This window comes from Bufo gargarizans, chromosome 2 (assembly GCF_014858855.1).
Source record: "Bufo gargarizans isolate SCDJY-AF-19 chromosome 2, ASM1485885v1, whole genome shotgun sequence".
In the NCBI taxonomy this organism is placed as follows: domain Eukaryota; kingdom Metazoa; phylum Chordata; class Amphibia; order Anura; family Bufonidae; genus Bufo; species Bufo gargarizans.
The window spans coordinates 322833873-322859663 of NC_058081.1; positions in this window are offsets into that span (position 1 = coordinate 322833873).

The window sequence follows — 25791 nt, forward strand, 5'->3', positions numbered from 1 at the left end:
GGATTTTTATAGTTTCTGTAAGAGACTGTTGGATCTCTACAGTAGTACAGGGATGAATGCACCTGAATTGTTCAAGACTACATGTATGAATAATGGGGACCCTAAGACAACGCAGCTAATAAAATTAGTGAATAACGAATGGCTTACTCAATCGGTGACAGAATTTATGGAGGACATAGCAAAACGCTCAGCCTCTGGTGTTTTCAATCAAAAGGGAGGAGTATTCCCATTGTTAATGCAGCAGGACATACAACAAGAGTCTATATTGTCAGGTGGGGAAAGTAATTACATGATGATGTCAGGTTTCTCCCGGGGAAGGGATAATAGAAGGGGTCCGAGAAGTAGGGGCCAAGCAAATTACCCGGGAAGAGTAGAAAGAAATCAGAAACAGGGCTGTTTCATTTGTGGGAGTCTAGGTCACTGGAGGCGGGAATGTCCAAAGGTGAGAGATGAAGATAGGAGAGGATATAGAGGGAGAGGCGCCTCAGACTACCGAGGGGGGCCCAGACAACAGGAAAGACAGCAAGATATGACAAGAAGACAACCCCAGGGAGATCTTATTAACATACACTGGCCAGCACAGGATGGGGGGAGTAGACAACCCAATCTGCAATCAGATTTACGGAGGTGGTCTGAGCATGAACACCCGTCCCCACGGGGGAACAATCACTATTAGGGGTGCCCAGAACGAGTCCCGTCCTTCATTATGCATTTTGTTCCAACTGATTGGCAAGTTTTACCACAAGTAATACTGCAAATTGATGGTATTACAGTTAATTTATTGCTTGACACCGGAGCAACGACTTCAAGCGTAAACAAAATAGACTTCATTAACGACAAATGCACCGAAGGAAGTTCTATGGGTATCAATGGGACGACAGTGATACATAAGGTGACAGCACCGCTCCCGGTTTGTACTCTTACGGGAGAACTAGTGACGCACATGTCTTTTGCAGTCCTGCTAGAATGCCCCGTTTGCCTATTAGGAAGGGATCTAATGGCAGCATTACAGATTTCATTAGTCTTTGACAAAAAGGGAAGACTGACAGCGACCTCAATGAAATGTGACCTGACAAACCCAAAGAGACGTGACATGAATGGGTTCTTTTTAAGCATACCAATGTCCCTGGAAAATCATCCAATCTGGGCTAAATGTAAAGACTCAGTAGGAACGATTAACTGTGAGCCCTACCGGCCCTGTTTGAAGGAGGGGGTTATGCCAACCTTTCAGAAACAATACCCATTGAGTGAGGAAAAGTTAGAGGGTATAAGGCCGCAAATTGAAAAATACTTGCAGATGGGAATTCCTCACTGTCTCCAAGCATTAGCAGCCGCGGCCATGTCAGTAAAAGATGCTACTAAGATAGTCCATGGGAATGTAATGGAACTTTTCACCACTCATACAGTTTTGTCCCTCCTTCAAAACATGACCACACAACACATGACAGCTCAGAGACTGTCCGGATATGAGACCATATTACTCAGTACGGCAAACCTGGTGATAAAGACATGTCCAGACACCTCACCAGTGATAAGATTTTTGCATACACTTTTGAGACTTAAGTGTGAAGGTTCTGACGAACAAGTAGACCCAATACCTGAACACAGATGTGATGAAGTGATCTTGTCATGCACAACACCTAGGAAAGATTTAAAGGACACGCCACAGACTGACAGTATAGATGTTTTTGTGGATGGATCATGCACAAGACCAGATGACAGGACATATCAAACAGGTTACGCAGTAGTCATGCTCCCAAATCAAGTGATAGAAGCTGAACCAATTGTCACAACTTCGGCACAACAAGCTGAGCTGGTAGCGCTCACAAGAGCCTGTGAAATATTCGCAGGACACAAAGTGAATATTTATACTGACAGTAGCTATGCATTTGGAACAGTGCATGATTATGCATTAATATGGAAAAATAGGGGATATATCTCAGCAGATGGGAAGCAGATAGCGAATCAGAAATATATAGATCACCTGCTACGTGCAATTCAACTACCAGAAGCTATAAGTGTGATAAAAGTGAAAGGACACTCTACAAAAGGAGATTATCAAGCTATGGGAAACAATTTAGCAGACAGAGCAGCGAAAATGGCAGCCAAGAGAGACACGAGAAGGGAAAGTAAGTTATTATTCATGACAGATTTTGAAAGTGAAAACTGGGTGTCAGTAGTATATCAACTACAGAAGCAGTCTACCAGTGAGGATATCAAGTACTGGAAATCTCAGGGACTGCAGACACAGGTACAGGTATATGGACAAAAGATCGGATATTGGGGGTTCCCACTGCATCGGCACCGCTCCTAATATCCTATCTTCATGGTCCTGGACATTTGGGAAAACAATACATATCAGAACATTACAAGTCACTGTTCTGTACACACCAATTGCAGAGATTGATAGACGATCTGGTCGACTCATGCATGACTTGTGCACAGAATAATGTTCAAGGAAAAGCACACGGAAGACATGGGAATCTACCACCCCCTACAGGCCCTCTGCAAGATTTGCAGATAGATTACACACACATGCCAAAGCAACCCGGGAATATAAGATATCTCCTTGTAATAGTCTGTAGGTTCTCCGGATGGTGTGTAGCCATACCTACTTCAGGAGAAACAGCTGGTGTGACAGCTAGGGCATTGATAAATCAATGGATTTCAGTGTATGGACTCCCTCGGGTAATTCATTCAGATCAGGGACCTGCTTTCCAGTCCAAACTAATACAAGAACTGACGAAGATTCTGGGTTTCCAGTGGAAGCTCAATATAGTCTATCACCCACAAAGTGCAGGAGTCGTGGAAAGAATGAACCGAACCATTAAGGATAGGTTAAAAAAGGCCACTTCAGGAACATTGAAGGATTGGCTGAAATTTCTACCCGCCATTCTCTACCAAATAAGAACGACACCAAATAAACAGACAGGGTTGTCACCTTATGAAGTGTTATTCGGTAGACCCCCTAATACCCGTGTGGAACCAGATATTGATAGTAACATTTTTGCCTTGCAGGAGCAGTACGTGAAACATTTGGTAGGTATACTCTCGGAAAATCATGATAAGGTTGCTGTCACCTTTCCTCCTCTTTCCACAGACCCAACTCATCCATTCTTGCCCGGAGACAAGGTTCTGGTGAAACAACTGGCTGTCCGCCACAAGACTGGTCCAATATATCAAGGTCCATTTGAGGTTCTAAGAGTTGCTCGAACGGCTGTCCTTACTGACCAGAGTCCACAGTGGATACACGCCAGCCGACTCAAGAAGACACCAGAAGGAGTCCTCAAGGAATTCCCCGGACAAACATGAGTCCATTAGACAAGATGCCTTCAAAGGAGATGACTTTGATCATACCCCCAAGCCTGCAAAATAGATATGAGCGATGGCTAAGAGGCTATCCTAAACCACTTTGTCCAGAGGATCCAAAGACTATGCAGGACTTGTATGAGGAAGAATTCATGTTCAGGGAATATACCAATGAACTAGAGACTGAGGACTTGAAAGATCAAAACTTTCCTGAACCATTTAGTAAGCAGATGATTCAGAGAATGAAAATGGTGTGTGGTATAAGGAGTGATCATATGGAATGGGAATTCCATAATATCAAAGAGGGGATTGTAAGGAAATTATGTCTGTATCCACACACGTTCACATATATGTATTAATTCAGCCTTATATGCTTGTATTAAAGTATACAGAGTTCTTCTTTAAAGGAAGTAACAACAAGGTCTAGTAACACAAGCTAACAGGAAATGGCTGTCTGAAGCTCAAAACCGCATGGCTAGAAAGAGATATGCATGCTTTGCAAAAGAATGCCACATTTATGATGAAGGTATCTGGAGAGAGAACTGCTGAATGCATGACATCATAACTGCAGAAACATATATACTCATATATACCTTTGTACGCATATATCTAACATGTGCATTAGACATATATTTTACACTTACTGCAATATGGGTTTGTATATTGACGTTCACCTTGGGTTTAGATAAAGTGAAGGACGTTCTATCAGGTAAATGTTGGTACGAAATAAACCAAGATAATTCCGCGAAATATTTGAACAAAGCGAAGGGCGACAAAGATGGTGATAAGATATCTAAATTCTAAGAATAATAAGTGCGTCACATATGTACCTTGTTTCTAAGAAATTACCATGACTTTTTTTACTTTGTTTGAATAAAGATGTCCTTGGAAATTCGCTACCTGATTGGATGTAACGTAGGGCAGGTCTATCTTGATTTGCGGTTTGAAGCTATAAATTGTCTACGATGTCTAAATAAAGGAGCAACCATTTTATACCTATCAACGTGTATTGGTCTTCAGTGGTTGTCCGGCCGGTGATTCACCCACAGACAAACCAGGGGCCCTTTCAGTAAAAGCGTTTTAAAGTCATTCACACATAAAGTGACACTGGTCAGATTTGCAAAAAATGGCCTGGTCCTTAAGGTGAAAATGAGCCCGGTCCATAAGGGGTTAAATGGTGGGTGGGTGACACCTAGTGTTGGATATGTGTAGTGCATCCACCAGCCTGCAATAAGAATTTTACAGCTGTGACAAAAGAAAATACATTAATAGTGCAAAATGGCATAGGATGGCATATAAACATTTTGGAGTGGCCCATTCACACATAAGTGGGACACTACACACAGAGTGTGTGGCAATACCACTGGGGGCCCTTTGTGTAGCACTAAAACTGCTGTTATATTCAGGGCACAGCATGTGGCACTAATGTCAGTTTGTGTTAGTATGCAGGGTGCAAATGTGTTGGTAAAGAGAAGCTGAAGACATCTATTTATGTAGTGAACATGGTTCTGTTGCTGTATTTGACTTATGGGTTTGGTTCTGGTGCTGTATTTGACTTATGGGTTTGGTTCTGGTGCTATATTTATATTTACAGTAAAAAACGTACTTTTGTGATATGTAAATTTCTTCACTACCAGCAAGTTAGACGGACTTGCTGGTAGCCGCCGCATCCTCTGTCTGAAAAAACGCCCCCTCCTCCACTTGATTGACAGGGCCAGCGAGCGCTCTCCTCCTCTCGCTGGCCCTGCCTGCAGCTCAAATCCCGCGTCTGCGCCGTACCAGTCCTCATTCGGCGCAGGCGCTCTGAGAGAAGGACGCTCGCTTGGCCGCGAGCACCATCTCCTGTGTAAAGTGTGCGCATCCCAAAAACGTATCTGTGACATACTTTTTTAATAGACAGTGTCTGCTCCTGACAGTGACATTAGCTGCACCACATCTCCAATGTAAAGTGTTCACATCCCAAAAATATCTGTGACATCCAGTGTACTTTTTCAATAGACGGTGTCCGCTTCTGACAGTGACATTAGCTGCACCACATCTCCAGTGTAAAGTGTTCACATCCCAAAAATATCTGTGACATCCAGTGTACTTTTTCAATAGACGGTGTCCGCTGCAGACAGTGACATTAGCTGCGTCACATCTCCAGTGTAAAGTGTGCGCATCCCAAAAATATCTGTGACATCCAGTGTACTTTTTCAATAGACGGTGTCCGCTTCTGACAGTGACATTAGCTGCACCACATCTCCAGTGTAAAGTGTGTGCATCCCAAAAATATCTGTGACATCCAGTGTACTTTTTCAATAGATGGTGTCCGCTGCTGACAGTGACATTAGCTGCGCCACATCTCCAGTGTAAAGTGTGTGTGCATCCCAAAAATATCTGTGACATCCAGTGTACTTTTTCAATAGACAGTGTCCGCTTCTGACAGTGACATTACCAGCGCCACATCTGCAGTGTAACGTGTGCGCTGAAAAAATGTATCTGTGACATACAGTGTACTTTTTACGTAGACACTGCGAACAGTGACATTACCGGTGGTACCTCTCCTGTATAACGTTTCCTCATCCCAAACACCTGTGACATACTCTGTAATTTTTCATTAGCTGCTGGTGACAGCATTGACAGTATCTGAGGGATATCTCCTGTGTGAGGTTTCCACATCCCAAATACCTTTTTAAATTTGTTTGCGCATACACTTCCAAATCTTACGCTACTGTACATGTGACAGACTTTCAATCATATATAACATTTAATATTAAGAAGGTGAGCAGTAAGGGACGGGGCAGTGGCAGTGATTCTGATGGTGCATGCAGAGGCCGTGGCTCTGGGTGCAGTGAAACTGTGCCTGCTGCTAGAGCACAAGAAAAACAATCATCCACGATACCTAGCTTCATGTCCCAGTTTGCAGGGAGGCGCAGGACACCACTCTTAAAGTCAGACCAGTGCGACCAGGTGGTCGGTTGGATTGCAGCAGATAATGCTTCCAGTCGCTTAAGCACCACCTTGTCTTCCACCAAGTCCAGTCTCAGTAGACAAGAGTCTGGTCAACCCAATCCTCACCCTGATCCTCCTTCCTCCCACCATGGAGAGTCTGGGCAAACAAGTGATCCCACACTCGGATATTCCAAGGAGCTCTTTTCAACGCTATTCCTTGATTTGGCCCTCTCGCCAAGCACGCTTGAAGAGGGACAGATCTTGTGCCCTGATTCCCAAACTCTTGAGCATGCACAATTCAAGAAGATGATGGTGGGGAACGGCAATTACAGTTAAATGAGGTGGATGATGATGAGACACAGTTGCCAATAACTCAACAGCAATTGCTGTCTCAAGAGGTTGATGAAGAGGATGAGACACAGTTATCAATCACTGAGGTAGTGGTTGGGTCAACAAGTCAGGAGGATGAGCAGAGTGAGGAAGTGGAAGAGGAGGTGGTGGACGATGAAGTCACTGACCCAACTTAGGAAGGTGGAAAGCCGAGCGAGGACAGCAGTACAGAGGGGGAGGGATCTGCTGCACCGCAAAAGGCTGGAAGAGGCAGAGGGGTGGCAAAAGGGAGAAGGCGGGCCACACCATACAGACCTGCAACTGTTCCCCAGAGCACACCCTTGCGGAAATATCCCTTGCCAAGGAGTAGGTGTTCCACAGTCTGGCGCTTTTTTAAGGAAAGTGCGGACAACAAAAGAATTGTAAATTGCAACCTGTGCCATACAAAAATGAGCAATCGCGTGAAAACTAGCAACCTCACCACCACCAGGATGATCCGCCACATGGCATCAAAGGACCGAAATAGGTGGGCCGAACGCCTGGGTCCACAATCTGTGTCTGCGGGTCACACCACTGCCTCCTTTTCCCCTGTGTTACTTGCCGGCCAATTCCCTGTCCAAGACACAGGCCTGTCCTGTACCTGGACCTTCCCACGCACCATCAGAGACCACATCCACTTCCGTGTCCCAGCGCAGCGTCTAAATGGCCTTACCCCAGGCCTTTGAACGCAAGCGCAAATACCCAGCCACCCACCCACAGGCCATAGTTCTAAATGCACAGCTTTCCAAATTACTGGCCCTGGAAATGTTGCCATTTAGGCTTGTGGACACTGAGGCCTTCCGCAGCCTGATTTTGATGGCCGTCCCACTTTACACAGTCCCCATTAGCCACTATTTTTCAAGGTGTGCGTGCCCGCCTTACACCAAAACACGTCCCGTAACATCACAATTGCCTTGTTACTGGGAAGTTCCACTTAACCACGGACACATGGACAAGTGCATTCAGCAGGGACGCTACATTTCCTTGACGGCACACTGGGTGAATGTTGTGGAGGCCAAAAGCAAGTCGTACCCTGGGATGGCACAGGTGCTACCGACGCCAAGGATTGCGGACCCTACTGCGATCAGGGTTTCCACCAGCACCTATGTTAGTGGCTCCAACCCCCACTTCTCCTCCTCCGCCTCCTCCTCCACTTCCAATTAACCACGTACAGCACCAGTCAGTTATCAGTCAGTAGCTGGAAGCAGTGTAGCACTGCAGTGGGGAAGCAGCAACAGGCCATGCTGAAGCTGATATGCTTAGGGGACAAACAGCACACCTCCGCAGAGCTGTGGCAGGGGATAAGAGACCAGACTGAGCTGTGGCTCTCGCCACTCAACCTATAATCAGGCATGGTTGTGTCTGATAATGGCCATAACTTGGTGGCAGCTTTGGAGTTCGGCAAGCTCACATATCCCATGCCTAGCCCACGTCTTAAACTTAGTGGTTCAGTGGTTTCTCAAAACCTACCCCAATTTGCCTGAGCTACTGGTGAAGGTGCGCCGCGTAAGTGCACATTTCCGTAAATCGACAGCTTCAGTCGGTCTGTCATCGCTTGAAATTGCCAGCTCACCGGGTGTTGTGCGACGTGAGAACGCACGGGAACTCCACATTCCACATGTTGGCCAGGCTTTGTGAGCATCAGAGGACAGTAGTGGATTACCAGCTGCAACATGGTCATCGCCTTTACAGTCAGCTTTCGCTATTCACAAGCGAGGAGTGGGCATGGATGTCTGACCTGATTTTAAGAAACTTTGAAGAATCAACAAAGATGGTGAGTGGCGATAATGCTATTATCAGTGTAACCATCCCACTTCTGTGTCTACTCAAACGCTGGCTGCTCACAATTAAGGACGATGCTTTGCATGTGGAAGAGGTGCAAATGGGGGAAGACATTACACAGGGTGATAGTCAGACCACCCTCAGTTTGTCTTCTCAGCAAGAATTGGACCATGAACAGGAGGAGGAAAAGGAACAGGAGACGGTTGCCTCCGCTACATAGGGTAGTACCCATGGAAGTTTAATTCCATCTGTTCAGCGTGGGTAGGCAGAAGAGGAGGAAGAGGATTAGGAGATTGAGAGTCATCCTCCTGATGATGACAGTGAAGTCTTGCCTGTTGGTACTCTGGCACACATGGCTGACTTCATGTTAGGCTGTCTTTCCAGCGACCCGCACATTATATGCATTTTAGACAACACAGATTACTTCTCGACCCCCACTACAAAGAGAATTTCTTATCTCTCATTCCTCTGGTGGAGAGGACAAGCAAAATGGTGCAATACCAGAAGATCCTTGTTGAAAAATTGCTCCAAAAATTTCCATGTGACAACGCTGGCGGCAAAGTCCGTAGTTCTTTGGCCAAGGAGACAAGGGGAACACACAGCAGTTCCAACAGAGGCAGGGCAACACTCTCCAAAGCCTGGGACAGTTTCATGACACACCGCCAGCAACCTCAGCCTGATGCGCGGCCTAGTGTCACAAGGAGGGAAAAATTTTGGAAGATGGTGAAGGAGTACATGGCAGACCATGTCAGCGTCTGTCACAAGGGTGTCAAGAACCACGCCTGACTCCGCTATACCCGGGGTCAGGAATTTGCAGCAGTTGGCTGTTCGCTCTATGTAGAAAGATAGGGCTGTTTCTTTATGGTAGCTTTCTGGGTTTGCTTTGCAACCCTTTTTGGCTCACTCAGGGATCCGTAGCTCCTTCTCCTCAGCTGTTCCTTGTCCAGCACTCCCAACCTCCTTATATTCCCCTCTCCCACTTCTCTGGTTGCCAGATATAGAGCTTCCTGCCTGGACTGACCCACTGGAGCTGTGTTGCTGCTTTCCCTGGTTGTTGTTCCAGAACGTTACCCTCCGGATCCCTGTTGGGCCTTTGTGGTCTACTGTTGTCGCCCACCTGGGATTATATGTTTGTCTGTATTGTCTGTCATCTCCTTGGTGTTTTCCTCTTAGTGTCAGTGGTGCGGACTAGTGATCCCACCGCCCCGTTCACTACCTAGGGCTCATCTTAGGGAATGCCAGGGTTTAGGCACGTGATCGGCGTACGGGTGAGGAAGCCGTCTAGGGACGTCAGGGCAGTCAGGTGCCAGCCGCAAGGTGGGTCAGGGGTCACCACCTTTCCCTCTCCCTTGGGCAGGGCCTTCCCTTTTCCCTCCCTTTGCGTGACGCCGGTCATTACATTATATCTGGCCCTTATTTTGTGTAGGTAAAAAAAAAACTAAAAAATTTTTTTTACCTACTTAGAATCCAGTATGGATCCAATTGCTGCTTTGTCAAAGCAATTTCATGGCCTGTCTTTTGAGGTGGCAGGATTGAAGGCGTCGGTCCTCCAGCAACAGCAGCAATTACAACTGACCGCAAGCCCAGCGGTTCCTACAGGTAACCAGATTGTTGCGGAACCCAATGTTGCTCTCCCTGACAGATTTTATGGGGGAAGGGACAAGTTTGTGACATTCCGTGAGGCCTGTAAATTATATTTTAAGCTGCGCCCTTACTCCTCTGGTAATGAAGAACAGAGGGTGGGGGTTGTTATTTCCCTGCTGCAGGGGGACCCGCAATTCTGGGCGTTCTCTTTACCCACTGATTCCCAGGCCTTCCGGTCAGTGGATGAATTTTTTGGGGCCTTGGGTCTCATATATGACGACCCTGACCGAGTTGCACTGGCTGAATCAAAATTGCGGAGACTCCTACAGGGAGAGCGGCCAGTAGAGGAGTATTGCTCTGAGTTCCGTAGTTGGGCTACGGATACCCAGTGGAACAACCCGGCTCTCAGGAGTCAGTTCTGCTCTGGGTTATCCGAAAGGGTTAAGGATGCGCTTGCGCTGTATGAGACCCCCTTTTCCCTTGATGCGGTTATGTCCCTTTCTATCCGAATAGATAGACGTCTTAGGGACAGATTGAAAGACCCGGAGCAATTGGTAACCCCTCCCAAGCAGCAGTTAGTCTGTACGGACTTAGACAAGCCTATGCAGCTAGGAGGAACTACTCGTCAGGTCCATCCCCCTGAGGTTCGCCGTAGGCGTGGGGTTTGTTTTTTCTGTGGGGAGAGGGGTCATTTCATTAATGTCTGTCCTTCTTTCCTCAAAAACAAAAGACCGTTGGAAAACTACTAACCCCAGGCTGTGTGGAGGATGTCAGCCGGGGGGTATATGTTTCCTCCATACGTACATCGCAATTTGTGTTGCCAGCGGTTGTTGTTTTTTGGCGTTAAGACGGAGACTATTTCTTTTTTTCAGTGGAGCAGGACAGTGGAGCAGGAGTAAATTTGATAGATGCCCATTTTGCCCACACTATGGGTTTGTCTCTCTGTACGCTACAGAGACCTATCAGGCCAGGGAGATATTGGAGTGGAGTGAGCATTGCAGAGAAAATTGCTCAAATAGCAATTGCTCAGTCGCCTCCATAGCTACCCTACCTACATTTGTTTCGGACTTTGAGGACGTTTTTTCTGAAAAGGGTTGTCAGAAGTTACCACCTCACCGTCCTTATGATTGCCCGGTTAACCTTATTCCCGGCGCAAAATTACCCAAGACCAGGTTATATAATCTTTCGGGTCCGGAGAGACAAGCCATGAAAGATTATATCTCCGAGAGCTTGGCTAAGGGACACATCAGACTCTCTTCTTCACCCCTGGCTGCAGGGTTTTTCTTTGTTAAAAAGAAAGATGGGGGCCTGCGTCCCCATACCCTCTTCCTCTCATTCATGACCTGTTTAATCAGATTGCAGGTGCTAGGTGGTTCTCCAAACTTGATCTTAGGGGGGCCTACAATCTGATTCGTATCAAGGAGGGGGATGAGTGGAAGACAGCTTTTAACACCCCTGAGGGGCATTATGAAAATCTAGTCATGCCTTTCGGTCTGACCAATGCTCCTGCTCTCTTCCAACATTTTGTTAAATTATATTTTTAGTCATCTTATCGGCAGGTTTGTGGTAATATACCTAGATGATATTTTAATTTATTCGTCTGATCTGAAAACACATGAGGTGCATGTCAGACAAGTACTGCAGGTCCTACGGACGAATAAATGATATGCTAAAATTGAAAAGTGTGTCTTCGCCGTTCAGGAAATACAATTCCTAGGTTATTTATTATCTGCTTCAGGTTTCCGTATGGATCCTAGGAAGGTCCAGGCAATTTTAGATTGGGATCTTCCTGAGAACCTCAAAGCACTGCAACGGTTCTTGGGCTTCGCAAATTTCTATAGGAAATTCATTAAAAATGATTCAGTTATTGTAAAACCCCTTACTGACATGACTAGGAAGGGGACTGATTTTTCTAAATGATCTGACGTTGCTAAAATTGCTTTTTCCTCTCTAAAAGAGAGGTTTACCTCGGCACCTGTACTAGTCCAACCTGATGTCTCCCAGCCTTTTATTGTTGAAGTCGATGCGTCAGAGGTGGGAGTGGGGGCTGTGCTGTCTCAGGGTCCGTCTCCTGGCAAATGGCGTCCTTGTGCTTTCTTTTCTAAAAAACTATCTGCAGCAGAAAAGAACTATGATATTGGCAATAGGGAACTATTAGCTATTAAACTAGCGTTTGAAGAATGGCGTCACTTTTTAGAGGGGCAATCCACCCCGTCACTGTGATTACGGACCACAAAAACCTTCTGTACCTCGAATCAGCTAAGCGTCTCACCCCCTAGACAAGCTAGGTGGTCGTTATTTTTTTACCAGGTTTAACTTTGTTATTACCTATCGTCCTGGGGCAAAGAACACCAAGGCAGACGCATTATCTCGTAGTTTCCCTGGAGGGGGTAATGTGAGTGATCCGGTACCCATTCTACAAAGAGGAGTGGTTGTCTCTGCGGTACACTCTGCTCTGGAGGGGAAGGTATTAGGGGCCCAGGGGGACGCCCCGGTCTCTTGCCCCTCAGAGAAATTGTTTGTACCGTTGAACCTGCGTTTCGAATTATTAAAGGAACATCATAATTCGGCACTTGCTGGGCACCCGGGTAGTAAAGCAACCTTGGAGCTATTGTCTCGTCGTTTTTGGTGGCCAAGGTTGCGTCAGGATGTAATGGATTTTGTGTCTTCTTGTTCTACTTGTGCGTGCGTACACGTCCTGCAGGGTCTTTATTGCCACTTGTCATTCCCAATAGGCCATGGACACATCTGTCAATGGATTTTATCAATGACTTACCTTTGTCTGCGGGTAAAACAGTTATTTTGGTAGTAGTGGACAGGTTTAGCAAAATGGTACACTTCATTGCATTACCCGCACTACCTAATGCTAAGACTCTTGCTCAGGTATTCATCAGTGAAATCGTGAAGCTTCACGGGGTCCCTTCCGATGTTGTTTCGGATCGGGGTACCCAGTTTATTTCTAAATTTTGGAAAGCTTTTTGTTCCCGTTTGGGGGTACACTTGTCATTTTCCTCAGCTTTCCATCCTCAGTCGAATGGACAGACTGAGCGTACCAACCAAAACCTTGAGACATATCTAAGATGTTTTGTGTCTGAAAACCAAGAGTTGTGGTCATCATATTTACCGTTAGCTGAGTTTGCCATAAATAATCGTCGTCAGGAATCCACTGGCAAGTCACCATTTCTTGGTGCATATGGTTTTCATCCCCAATTCTGTACTTTCAAAGAGGGGGGTCTTCTGGGGTTCCCGAAGAGGAACGGTTTTCGTCATCTCTTTTATCGGTATGGCAGAAGGTGCAAGCTAACTTGAAAAATATGGGAGGTAAATACAAATGCATGGCTGATAAGAGACGGTCGCCAGGTCCAGACCTAGGAGTGAATGACTATGTGTGGTTGTCTACTAGGAATATTAAATTACAGTTTCCCTCTTGGAAACCGGGTCCTAGGTTCATTGGCCCTTACAAGATTGTAGCCATCATTATCCCCGTGGCTTTTCGCCTGGAGCTAACTCAGACTTTTAAAATCCATAACGTCTTTCATAAGTCGTTACTCAAGAAATATATTCCACCTCTAGAACCGTCACCGCTGCCACCCCCTCCTGTTGTTGTGGATGGTAATCTAGAGTTTCAGATATCCAAAATTGTTAATTCTCGTCGGGTCCGCCGCTCTCTTCAATATCTGGTGCATTGGAGAGGTTACGGTCCAGAGGAAAGAATGTGGGTTCCTGCGTCTGAGGTAAACGCTGACAGGCTAGTTCGGGCTTTTCATGCCTCTCATCCTGAGAGACCTGGTCCTGAGTGTCCAGAGGCCCCTCGTAGAGAGGGGGGTACTGTCACAAGGGTGTCAAGAACCACGCCTGACTCCGCTATACCCGGGGTCAGGAAATCGCAGCGGTTGGCTGCGCGCTCTATGTAGAAAGATAGGGCTGTTTCTTTATGGTAGCTTTCTGGGTTTGCTTTGCAACCCTTTTTGGCTCACTCAGGGATCCGTAGCTCCTTCTCCTCAGCTGTTCCTTGTCCAGCACTCCCAACCTCCTTATATTCCCCTCTCCCACTTCTCTGGTTGCCAGATATAGAGCTTCCTGCCTGGACATCTATACTGACCCACTGGAGCTGTGTTGCTGCGTTCCCTGGTTGTTGTTCCAGAACGTTACCCTCCGGATCTCTGTTGGGCCTTTGTGGTCTGCTGTTGTCGCCCACCTGGGATTATATGTTTGTCTGTATTGTCTGTCACCTCCTTGGTGTTTTCCTCTTAGTGTCAGTGGTGCGGACTAGTGATCCCACCGCCCCGTTCCTACATCTTAGGGAAAGCCAGGGTTTAGGCACGTGATCGGCGTATGGGTGAGGAACCCGTCTAGGGACGTCAGGGCAGTCAGGTGCCAGCCGCAAGGTAAGTCAGGGGTCACCACCTTTCCCTCTCCCTTGGGCAGGGTCTTCCCTTTTCCCTCCCTTTGCGTGACGCCGGTCATTACAGCGTCCTCAATGATTCCTCAGTGCCTTACAACTACTGGGTGTCCAAGCTGGACATGTGGCACAAACTGGCGCTCTACGCTTTGGAGGTGCTGGCCTGCCCTGCCGCCAGCGTTTTGTCTGAGTGTCTGAGTGGGTATTTAGTGCTGCTGGTGGCATTATAACAGATAAGCGCATCCACCTGTCAACTGAAAATGCTGACAGGTTGACTCTTATAAAAATGAACAAGGCCTGGATTGACCATGACTTCTCGACTCCACCAGTGGAAAGCTGATGAACATAAAGGCACTTTAAATGTGTTGTTTATAATGTACTGAATACACTGTATTCCCATGCACCTCTTCCACCACAAACAAGGGTATATGGTTGAATCTTCCTTTTCTCATCCTCTTCCATATCAACATGCTTATTTGTCGCATATAATGCCCTTCGCATATAATGTTTTACAGGGTCAGCTCACCAGCAGGCCCTAGCATATAATTTTCTACAGGGTCAGCTCACCAGCAGGCCCTCACCTACAATGTTTTACAGGGTCAGCTCACCAGCATGCCCTCGCATATAATTTTTTAGAGGGTCAGCTTACCATTAGGCCCGCACCTAAAATCTTTTACAGGGTCAGCTCACCTGCAGGCCCTTGCATTTAATGTTTTACAGGGTCAGCTCACCAGTAGGCCCTCGCATATAATTTTTTACAGGGTCAGCTCACCAGCAGGCCTTCATTGACAATCTTTTACAGGGTCAGCTCACCTGAAGGCCCTCACCTACAACCTTTTAGAGGGTCAGCTTACCAGCAGGCCCTCACCTACAATCTTTTACAGGGTCAGCTCACCAGCAGGCCCTCGCATACAATGTTTGACAGGGTCAGCTCACCAGGAGGCCCTTGCATATAATCTTTTAGAGGGTCAGCTCACAAACAGGCCTTCACCTACAATCTTTTACGGGGTCAGCTCACCAGCAGGCCCTCGCATACAATGTTTGACAGGGTCAGCTCACCAGGAGGCCCTTGCATATAATCTTTTAGAGGGTCAGCTCACAAACAGGCCTTCACCTACAATCTTTTACGGGGTCAGCTCACCTGAAGGCCCTCGCATATAATGTTTTAGAGGGTCAGCTCACCTGCAGGCTCTCACCTACAACTTTTTAGAGGGTAAGCTCACCAGCAGACCCTTGCATATAATTTGTTACAGGGTCAGCTCACCAGCAGGCCCTCACCTACAATATTTTACAGGATCAGCTCACCAGCAGGCCCACACCTAGAATCTTCTACAGGGCCAGTTGACCTGTAGGCCTGCACCTAAAATCTTTTACATGGTCAGCTCACCTGCAGGCCCGCACCTAAAATCTTTTACAGGGTCAGCTAACCAGTAGGTCCGCACCTAAAATCTTTTACAGGGTCAGCTCACCTGTAGGCCCGCACCTAAAATCTTTTACAGGGTCAGCTCACCTGCAGGCCCGCACCTAAAATCTTTTACAGGGTCAGCTTCCCTGCAGGCCCTCACCTAATTATACCTAATAGGTAATTTGTGCGCATGCTGCCTTGCTTGGATGTGGTAGCTGTAGACGTTTCTCAGGCTCCCTCTCCGGAATCAAACCCTGATTCCCCCTTACCCGTGGTCACTGTGGGTTGTGCTGAAAATAACATCTAAAGTTGATAGGGCAGACATCCAAATGGATCGTCGCCGTCACAGGGACGTGCGATCGGCCCCAGGTTATCTAGAGTCACCAAAGCGGCAGCAGGCCCTCGCCCATAATGTTTTAGATGGTCAGATCAGCAGGCGCTTGCTCCAAATGTTTTTGAGGGTCACCAGCAGGCCATAAATCATAATTTTTCAAGGCTCTATATGATGCCCTCTTTTATGTGTAACAAAGGGTGTATTGGAGCGCTGGTTCCTTGTAATTTTTGGCAGCCCTTTCACTTAGTGCATAGGCTTTATGAGTGTAGGAGTCCTACATGAACAATTGTACCACAATGTGAATGAGGCCCTTCTTTTTTGTGATATACAGGTTGTATCTGAGTGCCTCTTCCTTGTAATTTTTGGCAGCACTTGCACTTTATATACAAGTAAATATACAACAAAGAATGTTTCCTAACAATTTTTCATCTAAAATCGATTTTATCTTTGGTTTTGTGCGTATTATTGACAGTCTGCAAAAGTGGCGTACTACTCGGACAACATGGTTCCCAGCAGCGACCTGGGAGTCACAAGATGTATCCAGACATTCTCCCCATGCTGTTCCAGAACCATTTCAGTGGCGTTTCCATCAATTTCTGACCTTTTCCTATGAACACCAGGCACCCTCCCCTCTTCAGAGCAGGGGGTGCCTGGTTTAATGCTCGGGTTCTCCCATTGACTTCCATTGTGCTTGGGTGCTCAGTAAAGCACCCGAGCATCCAGATGTGTCCGGCCCGAGATCCCGAGCACCCAAGCACTATGGTGCTCGATCAATACTAATCATCATCTATACTGAGGGAGAGAGTGCTCTGTGCTTTCTGATTCTTCTATGTATTGCACCCAATATAACCATGTTTGGATAACACAGACCTTGATTGGCTTAGCCCTTGTGGGAGGTCAGGTGTGGACTGGCTCCACTCCTGGCTCTATTCTAGACTGGAGTTTGGAAGGGGCGAAGAAGCTGTGACTTGTGGTCCCTCTTTGTAGGCCCAAAAAGCTACAGAGACCCATCGATCTCTACATGATCTACATTGTACAGTGGCTGTGCTTGGTATTGCAGCTCAGCCTCATTAACTTCTATGGGACTGAGCTGCGCTTAGGCCATGTGACCGATGAACGTGTTGTCACACGACCTAGGAAAAGCTGGAGAAGGCCGCAGCACTACAGCTGTTAGGCGGGGGTCCCGGGTGTCGTGACCCCGAGCGATCAGATACTGATGACCTATCCAGAGGATAGGTCCTCAGTATTAAAGTTTGGAAAACCCCTTTTAATGTGCTTCAGTGCTGGCTATCTCACAAATATATTACAAAATAACCAGCTAGGAAAAGATGCATTTTGCACACAAGACTGTTTAAAGGGCTCCTCTCACCCCACTAAACCTTTTATTTTTTGCTTACTTATAATCCCTACACTGCGATTTATGCCTACATAATCTAATTAATCATTTTGGTCCAGTAGATTTTGTTTAAAACATGCTTTTAAAATATGCAAATTACCTTGCTACCAGCAAGTAGGGTGGCTACTTGCTGGTAGCAGCCGCATCCTCCGATCCTAAAGACGCCCCCTCTGCATTGTGATTGACAGGGCCAGGGAACGGAATCGTTCTCTGCTGGCTCTGCCTGTTTGCATTCAAAATCTGACGCCTGCGCCGCGGCCGTACCTGTCTTCAATCGGCGCAGGTGCACTGAGAGGCGGCCGCTCGCTCGGCCGCTCCATCCTCAATGCGACTGCGCCGATGACGTCACATCTACACCCGGCCTCTCAGTGCGCCTGCGCCGATTGAAGACATGTACGGCCGCGGCGCAGGCGCCAGATTTTGAATGCAAACAGGCAGGGCCAGCAGAGGACGATCCCGTTCCCTGGCCCTGTCAATCACAATGCGGAGGGGGCGTCTTTAGGATCGGAGGATGCAGCTGCTACCAGCAAGTAGCCGCACTACTTGCTGGTAGCAAGGTAATTTGCATATTTTAAAAGCATGTTTTAAACAAAATCTACTGGACCAAAATGATTAATTAGATTATGTAGGCATAAATCGCAGTGTAGGGATTATAAGTAAGCAAAAAAAAAAAAAGGTTTAGTGGGGTGACAGAAGCCCTTTAAGGTCGATACATTTTTTCAATTGTTGAGCTGCTAAAATAGTTTTTATGTTGTGACACGTAGGACTGTCCTTAAAGGAGTTGTTCGGGTTCAGAGCCAGAACCCGGATGTACCCTTATTTTTAGCAGCCCCCCTGAGACTAGCATCGGAGCATCTCATACTCCGATGAGCTCCCTTGCCTTGCGCGATCTAGCTCTTTTGTTTATCGTAACACACTGCCGGGCGGAAACTTCCGCCCGGCAGTGTGTTCAGTGATGTCACCGGCTCTGATGGGCAGGGCTTTAATCCCACCCATCAGTGCCGGTGATGTCACCAGGCTTCCTAGCATCCCCATGGAGAGCCCTGGTACGTCACCGGATCTCCAAAAAATGGCTTTTCCCTACGCGATTTAGTGCAGGGCAAAGGAGAGCATCAAGTCAGGGGGGCTGCCAGGGTGAATATGGAAGAATGTCCGAGTTCAGCTCTGACCTTAACCCCTTTAAGTCTGGCCTTAACCCCTTTAAGGCCAGACTCAGAAGAGCAAGTTCAATGCAAGAAACATGCTATGTGTGGCAGTGTGAGTTCCCTTTCTGACCTCTGCTCCTCTGACAGGATCGCACAGCATTAGGCCTCATACACACGACCGCAAATTGTGCGTCCGCAAAAAAACAAAACAGATGCAGCATCCATTTTTTTGGGAGGATCTGTTTTTTTTCCACAGATCCCTTGTAATAAATGCCTATCCTTGTCCGCAAATGTGAAAAAAGTAGGATATGCACTATTTTTTTTGCTGAAGGGAAACACGGACAACGGACGCGGAACACAAACAGATTAACTATCAGCATTTTTTTGCTGACCCATTGAAATGAATGGGTCCCCATCCTATCCGCAAAAAAAAAAACGGAATAAAGGCCGAGAAAAACATCTGTCATGTGCATGAGGCCTTATACTGATTTATAATTTTGCGATTTTGTGAAACCTGGAATCTGCTGAATTGTTCTGACATAATGCTGTCAGTGTAATTCAGTAGATACAGGACACACAACCTTATAAATCATTATAATTCCGTAGGATCCTGTAAGAGGAGCAGAGGTCACAATAGGAAATCATTCTGCCACACACAGCATGTTTCTTGCATTGAACTCTCGTCTGAAACTAACCTAATATCTTTTTAATATAACTTTTCCTTCTTAGTTTTATTAGGGGGTTGAATGTACAAAAACACGTATATATATTTTTATAGTGTACAATTCTTTATTCTTAAAATTTGCTAATTCATAGTAAAATAAAGTATTTCCTACATTGCTTCAGTTGTTTTGAGATATATGTATTATCTATGGGCCAACAATGATAATGGTTTGGTTTTTTTTTCTACTTTATAATTTTTTGACATATGCCTCTTGTGGTGACATTCACTGGCATCTCTGCCATGGCCAGGGTAGGGGTAACAGTGATCACCTGACCACCAGTCCAGTAGAGGCATCAGCATGGCCGCTGCCTCCATTGACTGCAAAGGGCTTATAGAGTGCTATAGAAGTTGCTAAGAAGATGAAAGAAGCTATAAACATGTTTGACTTCTCCTCAGGGTTTCAGCTGTGCTATACATTTACAATGATGTGGATTTAAAGCCTAGGGCCATGTAGGCAGCAAGAGGTTTGTCATTGCGTTAATGTCTATACAGGCAATTTGGAGCTACGCATTACAGAAATAGAACTCCGACTGCTAGAAAGATATATTAAGAAGTCATAGCTGATCTTTGTACATAGGTGGTAAAACGGAGGCTTTATAGCTAAATATACATTTCAACCTTTTTGTTTCCTTTTACTTTGCTGAAAAATATTATCTAAAGGAACGACAGACCTATTTTGATGTTATGATGATATAAAATGTCTAATTCACAGGCACTAAATATGAATCCTTAGAAAATTAGATATTACACCATGCTTATGCCCCACTTCTATATTTGTGTTCCTTCTTCCATTGATTTTGTACTAAATATGGAGATTATTAGATGAACATATATATATTTCATATATATTTCTTATATTATTTATCGACCTTTAAGTTGAAATAAAGATACACAGCAAACAATAATACTATAGATATATTCTATATCATCATCCTTGTCAGAGTTCAACAATTAGACGGGTTCAGTCAACAGCCGAAGTCTTGGTCCTCAGTGATACCTCTTTGTGATCGTCTCATCACTAAATAGATCAAAGGAAACAGTTGATTCTGTTCGTAAGGTTGCCATTGGCTGCTTATTTCCCCTGCAGGGTTTACTACAGGAAATATGGGTGACAGGGTGAAAGCACCTGCTTGTTGGCATGTATCCTCTCTGGCTCATAGAGTAAGGTTCCAAGTGAGAGGGCCTTCTATGAGATCATTGTGTTCTATGGATAGAAGTGCTCATTAAGACTGCTGATTAAGTTTCCGAGCACTGTAAAGCAGTGGCAGCCTTTGGCAGCTGTCTATGAGTCCCAGAAATAGTAGTACATTGCCAAGCTTTCTGTCATAGAAAATTACCATAAGGTACCAGTGCCACATGTAGGAAGTAAGTGACAATAGGCATCCCATCTTTTTCTCGAACCGTATGAATTTAAGATTTCCTTTTTAAATAATAAAACAAGGACACAAAAGCTAAACATGGTAAGTGCACATTTCATCTTCAGAATATTACTGATAAATATGTAACACAAATGGCAAACGTGGCGTACTGCCTAAGAATAGACCGATCTACTTTGTCAGTTTATTTCGCATAACACAAGCACATGAGTTATGAGCAGCTGACTCACATATGCCTGGTACTTGACAACGTCTTACTTCCCCCAGATGATATTTTAAACAGTAATACGCAGGAAAGACTAAGCCGTGGCCAAATAACACTTCTCTCTGCAGGAAGCAAATACACATGAAGAACCAACCATTTAACTAATAGGCTTTCATTTCTATCTGGCTGATACTGTTTAGGGCAATATAATTAACTGTCCTCAACTTATTAACTTCCAATTGTTTGCACAGCTTCATATTTACAGTCAAGCAACTCTAGACTGAATTTGCCAATAAAGGTGGAAATTGTTTCTTGAACTAAAAGAATGCTTATTGTTTAGTAATTAAAAAGTTTGTATAGCCACTGAGTTATTCAATAAAATGTATCTGTATAGCGTCACATGCAGTTTTTTTCTCATTTCTTTGTCCTGCTCACTGAGATGGCCGCACATGCTCAGTTTCATCCTTCAACTGCCTCCTGAGCTGTGATAGGGAGAGCTGAGACACGCCCCCGAGCTGTGATAGGGAGAGCTGAGACACACACCCTGAGCTGCAGGAGAAAAGACACACCCCTTGAGCTTTCAGCTTGATATAAATCTAGCAGAGCAATGAATGGGGAGAGCTCTGGATCCATGTGAGGTACAGGGTTGGTTCTGGCTTTATAAGAAAGAGACTATCATGTACTATATGTTGTCTGATTGTCATTTGTTTACAATACTTATGGCATAACCCTCTTTAAAGGGCCTGTTCCACAATTAAAACTAAAATGTATCTGTTGTCTAATGCAAAACAGAACAATATTTCAATGGGAATAACTTAGAAAATAATTTTGTCTATATTTTGCAGTGACATACTTGTTCAGGTGCCCCTGGTGTTTTTATTCCCTCTTAGAACGATCAGTGCTGGTGGTCACACATGCTAAATAGCTCAGTCTCTCCACCTGGATGCTCTGTACATGGGCCAGGTGTAATGACGTTTTCAATGACAGTCCCTGTCAAAGTGGAGAGGGTGCAGCAGCTGCAGAGAGAGCAGAGCCTCTAGGAGTAACAGCAACACCCCAGTTGCTCCTAGAGGCTCATTTGCATATATTAAAACATCATTTTTCTCGGAAATGTGGGCACATGTGAATATGGGACCAACACAGATGTCTTCAGCTTGCAAGCACACATGCAACAGGTCAGGCAGTTTCATAGGTACAAATCGTCTGACAGATGCCCTTTACAATAAATACAATATAAATGTTGTATCGACCAAGAAAATGAAGTTAACAGGTCATTTTTACTGCTTAAAGAACTCCATAAAAAATGAAACCCATAAAACTATGGTTTTAAATAGTATTTCCTTTTACATTTTTCTCCATTTGTAATTTTTTTTCCAGTTTCCCACTACATTGTATATAATATAAAAAAAATGGAAAATCTGCTCTGTAGTCTCGGCAGGCGCAGTGGACACTGTAGTCTGTGCCCGTGCGGACTACTGGCACTGGCTTCCACTTGTCCACTGCGCATGCACCGGCACCCCGATTGGACCGGAAAAGACTCTCTCTGCGCAAGGCAGTCCTAGGCAGAGGAATCTTCTGGCAGCAAGCGCGAGACTACGGAGCAGATATTACATGACATCAGGATAGTGCAGTGAATAAATTAAGTAGTAGGCGGTGCTGGGCTCCGGATCGATGGGCACGGCTGGGCTCCAGGAGATCGTGGGACAGCCCCTTGGGCTCCTGACAGAGGTGATTTACATATGAATAAGATCGCTTTTTATAAGAATATAAGGCACACAGAGCATAAACAGAGGGATGATTGGAAACACTTCAAATCACCTAGGCAGGAGTCCTAACATCATGGTGTGCCCAGAGGGAAGAAAGGGTGCAATCCACTTCTCACTGATCAGACCAGGGAGAGCTAGAGAGGAAAATTGTCAATTACCATAGCCACCCTCAGAGCCACAATTACCTCTGCTTCCCTCTCAAGTCTTATGTACCCAAACTGTATGCACAACATTTAGACAACTATGTTATACAGTTATTTGTATATGCTGTAATTGCAGAACTAAATCACAAATTGACTGCAGTGTGTGAATTTATCCTTAGGTGTGGCAAAGGCTTAACTTGGGGGGGGGGGGGGGGACAGTTTCCAATTAATTTTTTAATCTTTACTTTGGTGATATGATATGGACTGCAAAGAATATCCAGGTCACATCCAAGGAGTAGTCTTCAATAGGGACTTGTAGATGGTATTGTCATGGCTGAGGATGGGGAAAACCCTCAGCCGTGCGATGCCTGATGATGGTAGTCACGAATCGGCCAGGAAGACAGAATTAGGGAGCAGGTCACCTCCTAAAGCTGTCCTAATCTGACCCTAACTCCTAGCGACATGAGCCGACCTTGAAGGTAGGAGGACTCATGCTCCAGAACCTCGGGTCCCTACTAACCCTCCGCAGGTCCCTAAGCTAGGAGATGGGTAGACTACCTGTTCCTCCTGGACATGTAGAAAGAGGAGCCTAAAATTGCCAAGCTGTAAATAAGGGGAAACCAATACAACTTATGGCAATGGCAGGTACGTGGAAACTAAAACCTCACCTACCTGCCACAGACACACAGCCTGGAACCCATGTACAAGTGCTGTTGTCCACAATAACAGAAAGGACACAGCACACACCACACATCACATGGGAAACCAGGAAACCATAAGGTGCAATAAACAAGCAACCCCATACACATCTACATAACATCAGACAAGGTATTATTTATGACCAGAAGGGTGGCCCCCCACTGGCAGTTTGTATTAGAGACCAGGAGGGCGCCTCCAGCTTACTACAAGGCTGGAGTACCCCTCAGACATCAGGTCTCAACTGAGGCTATAAAGCCCATGTAGCCACACCCACACTCAGACACACCCAGTGCACACACACTAGGAAGGAATTAACCCTTATCACACCAGGGAAGGGAAGAGAACCACTTAAAGGGGAAAGTGCACACAAAACATGCAACACCCCGTGCACACCGATAAAAGGCACACCTATAAAGAGAGGTTGCCAGGTGCAACCGCATGCACATAGCAGCAAGCAGCCTAGCACCAGCTCAGGCTGCAATACTGCGACATACAAAATAACATGTTGCCAGCGACAACCACAAGTGATGCAACATACTAGCGGCCCTCACCTGTGGTTGAACAATGAAACCAAACCACCGGCAACAGCATGCGGTTCAGGAGTCACGACCATGACCATGGTCGTGACAGGTATTTTGGAAGCAAGGTACCAGAATTGATAAAGAGAGTCATGGCTGTATAAATCCAGTATTAAGGCTGGCAGAGTTCATGCAATGCCTTAAGATGGGTACAGATAAGGGTAGTCAAAGAGCAACAGGGAGAGTAAAGAAACAGTCTAGGTGAAATCCAAAATAGCAATTGCCACAAACACCAAAAGAGTCTGAGCAGAGGCTAAGAGTGAAAGTGGCCTTAGCGGCAAAAGTCTATCACAGTGGAAATCCCCACACCGTCACTCCCTCCAGTTAGGGCAGTGAAAGGAGAGTGCACCTTTTCTTCCCTTGGGGCACACCATAATGTTGGAGCTCCTGCTTGACGGTAGTTGGGGAGCCCTTGGTGTTGTGGTGTTTGGTGTAGGTGCAAGGGAGGAGATGTTGGTGCTGTCACTGGCTTATGGTGTTGGAGACAGTAACCAGGCCAGATGTAGAAAAGCAAAATCCCTTTTTTACTAAAGTGCAAAATGAGGGTTGTAGTACATTCAACAGTCTCAGAACACAATTCCAACAATTCACAGTGCAGGTTTTGCCAGATAGTTCTGTGTGGGTCTAGACCAGGTTTGAAAACACTGTACTGCTTCTCTACAGAATCTGAGGCTAGTATTGACGCTTTTAAAATGATAGCTGCACTTATGTAGCTTCTGAGGCATACAGTCTTAAGATACCTTACTGATTCCATTTGCTAGGCCTTCCCTCTCTCTTTCTTCTCTCTCTAACTAGAGAACTGTAGAAATGGTTTCTCTCAGTTGATAAACTTCAGAAAAGGTGATTCTCTGCAACTTTGGTCCTGTGAGGAGGACATTGAGGAACAGACTAGACTACTGAGGCCAGGGACGGACTGGCCATAGACCAGGGCCACCTAAGCCCTCCTCCTGGCCAAAAGCCAGGTACATAAAGATCTGATGCTCTCAGCATTAATCCATTTAGGCAGTATTTTGTGCCGCACTGTTGTACCTGGGGCCACTTTTAAGGGCCGTTATAGATTCCCAGTGAGCCCCTGACTGGGGCACATCTAAACAGTCCACAGTGCAGACTCCTCTAGTTGGTTAACCCAGAAGGACCCATACTTGACCCATACTGGCTATACAGGGCATTCAATCATAATAAATAGCATTAAATAACATGACAAACATTAGAGAACAAAACAGTTTGCAAGTACCCAGATCTAGGGAACTGCACAATGACATGAACAGGAACCAAGGAACCTTTTGGCTCAGGCAAAATGTGTCAGTTCCAAGCAGTTTCAAATAATCAATGGTAATCAGTAACAGGCTGATCACCAAACTGCTGACATAAGTCTGCCCCTTTAAGATGTAGCAGAGCCAACAATGGTAGTGGTAAAACAAGGAGAGGGACATCAGCAGCACAGGTAGGCGCTAGGGCTGTTGACTCATTTTCGATACTGATTGTGCAATATCTGTGGTTAAATCCCATTTATTGAAGGGAATGTCGCATATATATTTGATTTTAGTTTCAGGGAAATAAGGGGAGATTTACTAATCAAAGAAGTGTAACAGGTGCTTTGTAAATATGGTGCTCATTCTGAACACCATATTTCTCAGTGT